Source organism: Puma concolor, chromosome E1 (genome assembly GCF_028749965.1).
Source record: "Puma concolor isolate L17-30 chromosome E1, mPumCon1.1.hap2, whole genome shotgun sequence".
NCBI lineage: Eukaryota > Metazoa > Chordata > Mammalia > Carnivora > Felidae > Puma > Puma concolor.
Genome location: NC_141680.1, coordinates 36,869,281 through 36,883,313, shown reverse-complemented (window position 1 = coordinate 36,883,313; position 14,033 = coordinate 36,869,281).

The window sequence follows — 14,033 nt, the reverse complement described above, 5'->3', positions numbered from 1 at the left end:
CAAGAAGCCACAATCCCCTCTGAGCCTGGCGCAAATAGTACCTCAGTGCGTTCCTGGGGCAGACGGCAAGTTTTGGGCAGGCCCGAACCCCACCTTCTGCAGAACCTGTCCAGCGGATTACATTTCAAGCACGTACGTGATGTGTATCAATCATCGCTGACCTCGAGACACCAGCCCTCCTACCTCAGGTATTCCTGGGGATCCCCCGGGGCCCTGCCTGCAGCTGGGTTTCTCCTTTCCCCCTTGTGATCCCCAAAGAACCCCAAACTGCAGCTGGCAGCCCACTCCGGCATTTTAACTCTTTTTATCGAAGACTTTGCATTACTCCGAGGTCTTGCGTTCCGTGAACAAAAATGTTAGTCGAGGTGCCTTTCCCCATCCCAGGAGTAAAAGTGATTCTCTGTAAAAGTGATTCTGCCTGGTTCTGGACCAACAGATACAATACACAGGCCCCAGCAAAGCACACGTCCCCCCATCTCCAAAACATTAACCTGGTCCTCGTGTGTGGTTACAGCATTTCCCATACCCAAAAGTGGGACACATATTCTGATACTGGCCCAGAAATCTGCACCATCAGAATACCCTAGAAAATCCAGGATGTACTGTCTTACCTATTTTGCCACGTATCTACCACTCACACCAGCAATGGAAACAGTATCAATTATATGACTCCCCCTTAACCTTGGAAATATCGGGACCCCTCAGGGGAGCTTCTCAGTCTCGGACACAGGAGACAGCCTCAGGGAGCCTCTAGAATCCTGATAAGCCGTGGGAATCAGACGGGTTTAATTTCAAGGTGCTTGGCAGTCCCCCGGAACCCCTCAGTGCTGGTGACCTGCTCCAGCCAGGTTCCTCGGAGCACCCAGAGCACCTGCCAGGCTGGCCACATTCCTCCTTGGGCTTCCCCCTCTTTTTTTAAGCTCCTACTTGAGGCCAGTTCCGCCAGGCCCTCTGCACGAGAACCCACAAGGTTCACGGAGGACTCCAGCTCCGTCGCCGTGGGGAGAACCCTTGACAATCCTGGCCACGAGGGGTAGGACACCCCCCCCACCCCCCGCTGCCACTGGCTTTGGCCTCCTGCGGTGAGCAGTGCCCAGACAGCTCACGAGCAGATGGCATTTCAAGTGTGTTAAAATACCTATACTCAGAACTACTTTAAGATCAAGTTAGTTATTAGACTCACTACTAGATCTCTCTGTTTAGTGTTTTCATAAAGAAGCACATGCATTGGGGCGCCTGGGTGGCTCAGTCAGTTGAGCGTCCGACTTCAGCCCAGGTCATGATCTCGCGGTCCATGGGTTCGAGCCCCACATTGGGCTCCGTGCTGACAGCTCGGAGCCCGGAGCCTGTTTCAGATTCTGTGTCTCCCTCTTTCTCTGACCCTCCCCTGTTCATGCTCTGTCTCTCTCTGTCTCAAAAATAAATAAACATTAAAAAAAAATTAAAAAAAAAAGAAGCACATGCATCATTGTATCACAATGTTTTCAAAATATTTTCATCATTACATTTGAACACAACTGGTTTTTTTTTTTGTTCCAAAGTATTTTGCTTTATACATCTAAAGTGCATTTATGTATTTTTCTGGGAAGGGGCCCATAGACTTCAGATTGCCAAACAGACCGAGGGCAAAAACAAGATAGAAATTGGGGTGCCTGACTGGTTCAGTCGGAAGAGCGCGTGACTCTTGGTCTCGGGGTCATGAGTTCGAGCCTCACATCGGGCATAGAGATTACTTAAATAAAAACTTTATTTCTAAAAAAAATTTTTTTAACGTTTATTTATTTTTTGAGAGAGAGAGAAAGACAGAGTGTGAGTGGGGGAAGGGCAGAGACCCAGAATCTGAAGCAGGATCCAGGCTCCAAGCCGCCAGCACAGAGCCCGATGCCGGGCTTGAACCCACAAAACCGTGAGATCATCACCCGAGCCGAAGTCCGACGCCCAGCCGACTGAGCTACCCAGGCATCCCACTTAATTAAAAACTTAAAAAAAAAAAAACACAATAAAATAAAAATTATGTCTGTCTGAAGTCTGGGAAGAGGGTCCAGCCATAAGATACTTCGCAGGGGGGACATTCTATGTTTTTAAGAGAAAATAAAAGTTGTTTGTTTGGGAAGGGCATCTGTTTATGCAAGATAATGAAGAAGGCCCAGGAGGTCGGGGCAGTAGCATTATTATGGTCAACATGGTCAGCATATAAATAAATGAATAGGTCTAATACCTGAATCAATGATATAGTATGCTACCAGGTGATGCGTGCTGGGAAAACACAGGGCAGGGTGAGAGAGATCCGGGTCGGGGCGCCTGGGTGGCTCAGTCGGTTGGGCGTCTGACTTCAGCTCAGGTCATGATCTCACGGTTCATGGGTTCGAACCCTGCGTTGGGCTCTGTGCTGGCAGCTCAGAGCCTGGAGCCCGTTTCAGATTCTGTGTCTCCCTCTCTCTGTGCCCTCCCCTGTTCACGGTCTGTCTCTGTCTCAAAAATAAATAAACATTAAAAAAAATTGTAAAAAAAAAAAAAAGAGAGAGAGAGAGAGAGATCCGGGTTGTGGCGCAGAGCGGATGCAACTGTAAATCGAGAGGTCAGGGTAGGCGCCTTGAAGACTCATTTGGGGCAGAGACTTGAAGGAGGGGTTGACATGAGCCTTGATGTTATCAAGGAACCGTGTTCCAGGGAGAAGGACAGCAGGTGCAAAAGCCCGGGGGTAGGTGTATGTTTGGTATGTTGGAGGACGTCAAGGAGGCCAGTGTGGCCAGAGTGGAGGAAATCATTAGGAAACAACAGGACTGAGCCAGTTTCGCTCCCGTCTCCAGGAAGTTTGCTCTCTACCCTCCACCCCTGGCGCGGTGTGCCACACACCCACCTGCTCTGGGGCCTGTGCAACTATTGTGGAAACCACGGCCCATTGTGGTCCCGGCTCATTTGGCACACTCTGATGTGTTTAAGCTCAAGGGGTAAAAACAAAAAACCTTCTCTCTGCCAACAGGTGGGTATGGCCGCCGGACCAGAAAATAAAAGTCGTGTTTGTCACCGGAGGGAGACGGAAGGATGCAAGGGGGAGGTCCCAGCTCTGCCACTTAACAAGCTGAGGGGCAGCAGTCACCATGCTCGCTTCGTTGAATCTGTTGCCACGTATGTAAACTGAGGTAACAACCCCTGGGAATGTAAGGCTGGAATGCAAAAAGCAGCCTCCGGGTCCCAGCCTGGCTGTAGCTCACCATTCGGTCACCCCCTCCAATCCTGGCCCGGAAGGCCCCTGTGCTTCTCCTTTGACCTCACCTCCCTTGAAAGTCAACACCGACTTGAGGACCCGAGGGTCAGCTCCGGCGCAAGGTAAGATCTCCGCATGGCCTCTGTTCTATTTTTAATCCTGAAGTCTCCCACGTCATTTAATGCTTGAAGTCTTTTTAGGGGGGAAAGCCTAAATCCTAAATAAATAAAAATGTGCATTAGGTGGGGTGCCTGGGTGGCTCAGTCTGTTAAGCGTCCGACCTCGGTTCAGGTCATGATCTCCAGGTTCGTCGGGTCAAGTTCCGCATTGTGTCTCCGTGCTGACAGCTCAGAGCCTGGAGCCTGTTTCAGTTCTGTGTCTCCCTCTCTCTTTGCGCCTTCCCCTCTTGCACTTTGTCTCTCTCTCTGTGTCTGTAAAATAAATAAAACATTTTTTTTTAATAATAAATAAATAAATATGTGAATCAGAACTGGCACAGTCTTGTAACCATTTGAAAGACGTTGGCCAGAGATCACCCTCTGGGACTCCTTGTCCTCTGCTGCCATCGTCTGGAAGGAGGTGGAACTGCAGGGACATGGAGGGACAGAGACCCACAGGGCAAGGTGTGGGTGCGGGCGGGAGGGGGGGGCGGCGGTGTGGGACCACAGGGACTGAGCCCCCTTCCAACTGACTAGGAGACACAGGCCTTCTCCGGAGAGGACAGCAGTGCACCTCACAGGAAGAGGCAGGAAGCGTGGCTTGAAAAACTGGTTTCTAGGTCCATTTCAGGGCCGAGAGGGCCCAAGGTCAGAGGAGGGAGCTCCAACAAGGACAGGTGCACTCGTCTTTCCTTCTACAAAAGAGGAAACCAAAACCAAGGCAGCTATGTAGTTTTCTCCATGCTGAACTACACCTTAGGGACAGAGTCAGCATTCGAGCCCGGAGCCCTGAGCTAAATCCGGGGTCGCTTTAGAGCCTGGCTACTCGGAGGGTAGTCCTTGGACCAGCAGTCCCCGCGTCACATCAGAACTTGTGAGAATAATGCAGGATCTCAGGCCCCACTGGAAACTCACTGAATCCGGCTCAGCATTTTAACACATCCCCCTGAACGACCGCTACGCATGTTGCAGTGTGTCAGAGATTTCCCAGGAAGCTGCATTAACATATTCCTATTTCCCCAAGTTCTACACATTCACTGTAGAGAAATTCAGACAATACAGGAAAATTTAAGGGGGAAAGCAATGAACACTGTGGTGTATAAATATCCTTCTGAGTATTTTCCGTGCACGCACACACACGTTTTCATAAAAAGCAGATCGTATCCTCCACACTACCCTGTATCTTTTGCTTTTTACTTAAGATTCTTAAGTATGATTTCTGTTCCGAAAGAGTGGCTGTTCGAGAAATAGCTGCTAAATGAAAAAATTGCCTTAAACAATAGTCAGGGGTGTGTTTGTTATCTAGTGCTGCGTTCAAAATGACTCCCAAACTTAGCAGTTTAAACCAACAAATATGTATCATCTGACAGTGTTTCCCAGACTCAGAATCTGGTGGGTAACTGGGGCTCAGAGTCTCTCACAACATCGCCGTCATCGTGTTGACCAGGTACAGCCACCTGAAGGCTATGATGCCTGGTCTAAGCCAGCACGGCCACTTGCCTGACCTCATACGGTTGCCATTTTGTCCTTACAGGGTTCCCTGCATCTACCCGACACCGGTCTCAACCATCCATTCATTTACCAGCCAGGGTGAGCTTGAAAAAAGGCAAATCCAGCCTTGCTGAAAATCCACCCAGGGCTTCTCATGGCTCTTAGAATAGAGTATAAAAAATAAAACAAAGGTCTACAGGGCCCCGGGGGTCTGGCCCCTGATGAAGGCCCCCTCTGTCCCCTCCTGGCTTTATCCCTTCCATGTGTATGGTCCAGCCCCTCCTGTGTGCCAAACTCCGTCCCATCTGGACTTCCTCCGACCGGGACTCCCTCCACACACCCCCACCACACACACATTTACAGAGATGCGTGCGCACACACAAGACAACTTCACAACTGTGCTCCGGCCTTAGTTCTGTGTCCCGATGCCCAGCGAGTGGTAGGCGCTCAATAAATATTTGCTGAACACACTATCTTTGTGGCAAATGCTTTCCCCGGGTTGTGGTTTGCCTTTAACTCATTGTTTCTTTAACCTTCCGAAGTTTAACGTCTGATGTAGTCAAATTGGTCCGTCTTTCTTTTGGGATTTCTCTGTTGCTTTGTGCACAGAACATTCCAGAGTTTTGTCAGAAGGGCAGATGCCTGAACAAGGGCCCACGTTTGAGGAATTCAGATTAGAAGGAACAGGAAGCTGACCCCCTTGATGGAAACTGACAGAGGGAGCTACGTCGGGTGGGCCAGACCAAGTTCATGACCGCACCGGCGGGGTTAAGCATGTCCTGTGCACGGTGTTCTTGGCCCACCATGTCTTTGTGGTGCCCACCAAGTCCCTCCCTAATGGGCTGGGAAAGTGTTAACACCCCAGGACATGTCCAGGGAAAGCAGATCACAGCCTAGCATTTGCTGGGCATTGACTTGTAAAGTAAGAATAGGAAGGACTGAGGAGTCGTCCATTAGGGACAGGCTCTGAGTGTGTGTGCACGTGTGTGTGCGCGCATGTGTTCACAGGCAGAAATGCGTCTAGGAGAGGTTTCAGACAGAGAACAATATCTGTGAAGAGCCCAAGTTGGTTTGTGCTCAGATGGTCTTCATTAGGTCCCCAAAGCGACTGCAATCACCTGCTGTCTCATCCAAAACCCACCAATGGGACAGGGAGAGGGTGTTACTGGTCAAGAAGTACGGCCATGTTCTTCAGGGCCTCGGTTTCCACAGAGGACAGGACCACCCAGCTCCGGTCCCACCCTGCTTCTCCACACCCCTGATGAAAATCATGGGCAAAAAGATCAGTGCAACACAGCAATTGTCCGCGGGAAGCCCTTGTCCATCCCCGGCTCCTGGCTGGCTGTCTCATCCTTGGCCGTGAGAAGGGGCTGCCTTCCGGTGTCCAGAAAAACACCTGTAAACCGCAGCCATCTGGAAACAAGGGGCAGCATTTAACCTAATGGGGTGGGAATGTCAATAAAGGTGCAGCTCAGGCCTGCCCAGCCCTCAGCCCCAGGCGACATGGGGAGGGGAGTCTCTGGCACTGCCTGCTGGGGACCGGTCAGAATAGAATGGTGACCTTATGACTCACAGTTGTTGGCAGAAGCCGGGGCTTGTGCTTTCCGTACTAAAACCTTAGGGAAGTAGGTGTGACCCTTATCCCTACCTTACAGATAAGACCCGGAGGCTCAAAGAGGTTCTGTGATTTGTCCAAGGTCATTCAGGAAGATCGGGACCCAGGTTGCCTGGCTCTAGAGCCCATGAGGGGAACCCGGGTGCCCTGTGCTCTCCCAGAACCTTGTGGAGGGAAGGTGCCCATGGGCTGGGGCTGGGCACACACGAGGGAGGACCAGGACCTCAGTGTTTGGCACCTGGAGTAGGAGCCTGATGCTGGGGGAGGGACTTCGATTCCAAAAGGGAAGAGCTTCTTGGGGACGTAGGGATGCTATTCAGACATTTCTTTGAAGACAAGTACCTCCTCGAGGCGCCTGGGTGACTCGGTCGGTTAAGTTTCGGCACGGGTCATGGTCGCGGAGTCCCTGGGCTCGAGCCCCACGTCGGACGCCACACTGACAGCTCAGAGCCTGGCGTCTGCTTCGGATTCTGTGTCTCCCTCTCTCTCTGCCCCTCCCTCGCTCGCGATCTGTCTCTCTCTCAGAAATAAATAAACATTAAAAATTGTTTTGAGAAAGAAAAGACAGTAGTCCTCTGCCCCATCGCAGAGCTGGAAGATTATTTTGGTAGAAGCAGAACTGTGTGGGCCCCCAACGGCTGGCAGGGAGCCGGCTAAGCCAGGTATGGACAGAGCTGGGAAACACTGAAACCGCACTTGTTAGAACATCACGTTACCCGCAAGGAAGGCTGGTGGGGTTTGGGCTGCGCGACAGCTGGAGGCAGGAGGCCACCCCCCCAGGGGGACACAGGACAAGGCGCCAATCCAGGCTGTGAGAGGCACAAGGCTGCTGATGGAGAACAGAGAGGGGCTGCCTCCTCTTGGAGCGGGACCCCTGCTGCCTGCCTGGAGGAGGGGGGGCCCTGCAGTGAGGGCTGGCGGCAAGTGGGGAACACAGAGGGGTGACGCAGCTTGAAGGGAGAGACCTGGGAGGGCGGCCAGCACCCCAGACCCGCTCTCTGGTGCTCCACCCCTCCCCATTCCAGAAAGCCTGTCGAAATGGCCCCTCACTGAGAAGTGCAAAAGAGAGTGCGACTCCAGAAAGAGCGTGTGCGTCTGTGTGTGTCTATAAACTTCCCCACTTCCAAGCTGGAACCGAGACTTACCCGGCAGAGAACGTCATCTTGGGGAAGGAGAAAGACCGCCCAGAAACAGGTGGAGTCGTTTCTCAGAGCTCCGCAGAGGACTTGTTTGTCCAAGGCTCTGGTATCTTTCAAAGATAAATAATGGAATTATGGAAACTGAAAATGTATGCTTGCGCAACCTTTGAGAGGATCGGAGCGTGTGAGCCCGGGGTCTGCGTCAGCTGAAGCTTGTGCCTAGATAGCTGGCTTTAAGGGTGATAAAAACCGGGGCTTACGTCATTTGTTTCTGTGCGTTGAATGGTTTTCTTTGCAGAAAACCGCCATGTGCTGTGAGCGTTCATTGGAAGGGATTAGAGATATGCCCTTGTATTAATAGATTTGTTTTGTTTTCATTGATAGATTTCATTCTTTGAGAACAGTTTTAGGTTTACAGAAATATTCAACGGCAAGTGTAGAGTTCCCACATACCTCCCTTCCCCCCCACACCCAGTTTCCCCTATTATTAATATCTCGCATTACTGTGGTATGTTTGTCATAGCTGAGCCGACACTGATGCATTATTATTAACTAAAGTCCACATTTACATTAGAGATCGCTCTGAGTATCGTACGTCCCGTGAGTTTTGGCAAACGCGTAGTGACCTCAATCCACCATCACGGTGTCAAACAGAATAATTTTACTGCCCTAAAATTCCCCTGTGCTGCCCCTATTATCAATAGATTGCTTGAAGGAAGATTTTAGATTTAAGTGATTCCCCCCACTCCCACTTTCTTCTAGAAAGTAGAGGTTATATTGTGTCCCTTCCCTCCTCACGTCCACCCCCTCTCCATTCCAGAAAGCTGGACCCAATGGTTGGTGCTGACAACCCCAGAAGAGGTGGCCAGGACATGCGAGTGCAGGGTGGCCATGCGTCAGGCCCCCGAGGAATTGAGGGGACGGTCACACGATCGTCTCCCAACGTTGTAGTGGGACGTACTTGCCCACAGTCCCAGCTCAGAAGCGCCCGGACGGGTTCCATTCCGTTCGTCCACCTGCCGGTGGTCGCTTCTGGTTGGTCTGGTCGCTCTGTCTCTCTCTATCTCAAAAATAAATAAACGTTTAAAAAAAATTTGTTTTTATTTTTTTTAATGTTTTTATTTATTTTTGAGACAGAGCATGAGCAGGGGAGGAGCAGAGAGAGAGGGAGACACAGAATCCGAAGCCGGCTCCAGGCTCTGAGCCGTCAGCACAGAGCCCGACGCGGGGCTCGAACCCACGGACTCTGCGATCGTGCCCTAAGCCGAAGTCGGACACCCAACCGACTGGGCCACCCAGGCGCCTCCCCGGTTGTCCTTTCTCCAGCCCCTTCAAGTCACAAATCGGTGTCACGTTAGTCACTGAACATCTAATTCCGCAAAATAGTGGAAATCATCCATCTTCCTTTTGAGGAGATTGCTCTCCAAGCTGGGGCCCAGACGTAGAGAGAGCTGTGACTGGACAGAGGCCGGCCACCAGTTTCTGCTGGCTTCGGGCAGGGACTTCCGGCCCAGTGGCTGGGAGCGCCGTCATTTCTCTCAGCGGCTGCTTCCCCAGCAGCCCGTCCCCACATCCAGTGACTGGCCACAGGCCCACTGGGAGACGTCACATGTCACCTGGCCCCTCTGTGCACTCCTGCTCCTGCCCTTCCTTTATTCAGGCATCCTTCCCTCATAAACTGCCCTGAGAAATGTCCTGCAGGCCAAACTCCCCCACATCGTCTGCTTTCAGAGAAGCCAGCCTGAGAAGCCCTTCCAGCTTCTCCCTTTCTGCTGGCAGAAGTTTCGGACGGCCCAGGGCCGGCACTCAAGGAGCAAAGCTGCCGTCATGCTGATCCAGCCTCTGCGCTCTCCGGAACTGGGATGTATCTCAGGACAATCCCCTGGCTGATACTTAGCATGGGTTTGCAGGGGTGAGGCTCTACCCTCTCCCCATCTAGAAGAATCTCCCGTATTTGCTGATGAGACAAAGCTCAGCTTACTGCTCACTGTGGTTGGTCGTCATAAGCAGGTCACCGCCTTGCAAAGCCCAGTAGTGTCTCAGAGAAGGAAAGCTAAGGTCGGGAGGTACCGAGAATAGTAAGCTTGGGACAAATCAGGCCTGGGGGGTACTAGATTAAGACTGGGTAAGAATCGTGATACAACAGACCAGGATTGGTGGGGGCGGCCAGGCTAGGATTTTGAGCCACGGAATCTTAGGCCACAAAGGTTGATGCTTCCCATTGGAGAGCTGGTCAGTTTTTCTGGAAGCCCCTCTACCAAATCAACTATTTGCTTGGGCAAGACAATCCCAGGAGATCAGAGAAACGCCAATGAAGGCAGTGGCCAGCCATGTCCTGTTAATGGGGATGATGAGGCATGCTTTCCCTTCTTGGCGTCCGGGCTGAGTGTGGAGGAGAGAGTTTTGGGTTACGATTAGCTCCCTCAACAAGCCAAATGCATCGCAAGCCCCAGCCCTGGGCCTCTGGCTCTACCTCTAGCTTCTCTCTGCCAAGATGTGTTTGCCACTCTTGGACTGGACTGCAGTGACCCCTCACGAGCGCTTTCATCCGATCCACAGGAAGCACTGACCCTTCCTTTCCCCCAGCAAACCCTAGAAGCACGGGCCCTGCAAGCCACACCTGTTCTCAGGCCCAACCTTTATGTCCCCCATCCAGGAGTCCTCCATCCAGGAGCCCATCCATGCCCTGGGCTCTGAATGCCAATGGACACATACTGAAAATTCAAAGCAGTTGGCCTCTAAGCTTAGGGTAAGAGGCAGGCACCCCTACCTACCACCTTCACGGGGGTGGGGAGAGGGGCACTCGTGGCGTACCAAAGCTTTCTCGAACATGCCTTTCTCACCCAGCTTCCAACCCTTCCATATCTACCCTTAGGAATCATGCCGCCATGTTGGTATCTTGGCCGAACACCTAACTCTGAAGCGAAGTATCTGTTAACTCCATGCTTCAACCAGAACTCTCTCTCAACATCCTTTCAATGGCATCAGGACCTCATGCCTAAGTGGCATTAAACTCACACCAACATCGTTACTCTGGGTGTTCTCGAAGGACTCTCAGCCCAACAACGATAACACCTGCTCTCAGCCCTCCGTCACCCGGATGCCCGCCTTCCGAGAACCCCTGGAAGCAGGATCCAGAGGTAGATTCATAACGTCTACAATTCTGGTGGTAATATCTACCATTTAGCAAGACATTATGCTAGTCTTCTTCTAAGTGTCATTTCAAATAGTCCTCATAGCAACTCTGTGAGACAGGTGTTCTTATCATTCTCTTTTCACAGGAAAGGAAACAGGAAACCCCGAGAGGTTAAGTGACCTGCCCAAGATCACACAGCCAGCGATTGGGAGGTTAGGATAGGAAGCAGGCCCATGGGACTCTTGTGGACATGCTTCCTAGTATCTATTCCCCTCTTCTTCCAGCCCCAGTGCCTGTGTTCATTTTGGGACCCATCCCCCCTCCCCGGACAGCCCTCATGGTCCTGGTGGGCATCGCCACCAGCCATAGGGGAGGAGCACGAGACCAGCAAGGTCCACTCCCCAGAATTCAATCATTGGTCCAGGAGACAGATAGGTCTGAGGCCAGAGAATCGGCAACGCGCAGGATGCAGCTATTCTCAGCGGGACTTGAACTTAACAATATCAGGTCTCGCTGCTCCTGGCAGCTACCTGCCTGAGAATGTTGTCAGCACAGGAGACAGAAGCAGAGTGATGAGAAGAGGGGCGCTGGCCCCCACCAAGCTCCTGTGCCCCTGTGTTCACCTCCCCCCCCAAAACACACACCGGGCAGACACAGCCCACACTCTTCCTCCTCCGACTAAACCCAACTGAGTGAAGTTTTCTCCTCTCAAGCACAAATGAGGAATCTTGAGGACCTAACACAGAAGCCCAAGCAAGATCTGAGAAGCTCCCCGCTACCTCTCTGGAACAAATAAAAGCCCAACAGAAGAGGAAGTCTAATATCCAAAATGCTACTGTGTGACCTCCATGTTTCTCGATCTCGGCACTACTGACATTTTGGAACAGATAACTCTTTGGGGAGAAGGGGGCGCTGTCCTGTCATTGGAAGAAATTTCTTTACAGTGTCCCTAGCACCTGACCACCCCCACTGCCAATCGTGACCGCCATAAATGTCTCCAGACATTGCCAGCTGTCCCCTGGGGATGGAACTGCCCCCGGTTAAGAACCTCTGTGTTGGGGCGCCTGGATGGCTCAGTCGGTTAAGTGTCGGACTCTTGAGGTCAGCTCGGGTCATGATCTTATGGTTCGAAAGTTTGAGCCCTGCATCGGGCTGCATGCTGACAGCACAGAGCCTGCTTGGGATTCTCTCTCTCTCTCTCTCTCTCTCTCTGCCCCTCCCCCCCACTCTCTCGCTCTCAAAATAAAGTTTTTTAAAAAAATTATTAAAAAAAGAACCCCCGTGGTAACTGACCACAAAGAAGAAGAAGAACCATCTAGATGCTCCAGGCCCAAGAGCAAGGGGAATGCACTGAGATTGGAAAGGCAGGGCACGGGGGGGCAAGAGGGGAGTGAAGATGTCTATCCCAGAGATACTTGTGGGGGCCGGGAGTTGGTGGGCGATGTAGGGGTCCCCAGCTCATGGAGTGAAGAGAAATAAATGTGGTGAGTACACGCTGAGTCAGGCAGGGTGCGGATCCAACAGGGCAGCCGGGGGGACTTCGATGATGGAATCGTGTACAAGGTATGGGCAGCATCCGGAGATACTAACAAGCGACAGCCAAGCATCATCAGATTGGCATCTGCCAGGAGCTGTCACCTCCCGGGTGCCTGAAGGAGCGACGGCAGGAAGAGGCCTCTGGACATGAGCGGTGGCCTGTTGCCGTGGGTAAGGGAATTCAGCCACTGCTCCCCCAGCCCATCAGACCAAATAAACATCCCGGCCTCATCCCCTGCCTACCGTCTCATCTCCTGATGACGCTTCCTGAAGCCCAAATTCAACTGGCAGCTGGAAGATAAGAGAACCCGATAGCTACAGCTCATAGAGTTTCGCTTCCCAGAGCACTGAGCAAGGTGGAAAGTGGGTCTGGGAGTAAGTGGCAGGTGCCCAGCACACACACCACGGAGAGCTTTGCAGGGTTAGAAGCAATGGGTTGGGGTGGGGGTGGGAGTGCCTGGGTGGCCCAGTCGTTTAAGCGTCTGACTTCAGCTCAGGTCGTGATCTCACAGTTCGTGAGTTCCAGCCCCACATCGGGCTCTGTGCTGACGGCTCAGAGCCTGGAGCCTGCTTCAGATTCTGTGTCTCCCTCTCTCTCTGTCCCTCTCCTGCTCACACTCTGTCTCTCTGTCTCTAAAATCACAAAATACAAAGCAGCAAGACTCTTTTTACAAGGACACCTACAAAGAAAAGATTCACTTGCGGGAGTATTTGCCTATGGCAGGAGAGGCGCTACAGAACGGCAAAGGGGAATGCGGATAACAGAGAATGAACTATCATAAACCAAAGAGGGGTCTTGCGTGGACTAGAGATAACAGAACCACACGAACTAGGCATGTGATTAACTCAAATTTCTGCACAGAACGCTGAAACGGTATGGGGCGCGGGGCATAAAAGCAAAGGAAGGAGGAAGGAGGACAGGAAGGAAGCAAGCTGATCCAGGAAGGGAGCAGGTGGGTGTGAGCAGGAGCTTCCCAAGGGCGCCCCCCTCCCTGGTCCACAGGGGCCCCAGCCCAGATGGGGAAACGGCTGTCTCAGGGGGCCTCTCGGCACCTTCTCCACGTTTCTCTGAAAATGGAAGACACGTCAAGAAATTGCACAAGGTCCTCATTTCCCAAAATGATTCCAGAATTTTAAGGCCACTAAGCTTGACACCTTTGATTTTGGAATGAATTCATGTCCCAAGACCCAAATCGAGCCTCGACTTTGCAACCAGCCAGGCGTGAATCAGCCAACAGATGGTGGGTGTGCATTTAGAAATGAGCCTGGTGAGCCCTGGGAGCTAGAGAGGCTCCCAAGACGAGGCCTGCCAAGCTCAGCCTCTTCTGCGAGGGGCTGAGGGACCAGAGGCCATGTGGGTCCCACTCTTTCAGGCTGCTGGGAGTTGTGGCAGTGGGGGCGGGGGGGGCGGGGTGGCGTCTGTCTCTCAGGGCCTTCCCTAGCATCTCTTTTTGTCTGCTTCTCACCTCCAACCTTCCCAAGGAGAGAGGGTTTCAGTGGATAGCCCGGTCACCAACCAACATGGAGACTCTTGATATGGAAGCTTCAATTGGCTCGGCCATTGTTAGCTCATCTGGGGCAAACTGGTTCTCGTGAAGCGCAGGGCTATTTTCTCTGCATGGCTGGGTGGCACCGAGGCTTTGCACCTGCCCAGGGACACGTAATAGAGACCGTGGGTCTCAGTTTCGTAAGCGTCACTGCATTCGTTGTCCTGTGCCACATGCTGGGACACCACATAACTGACGTTGCC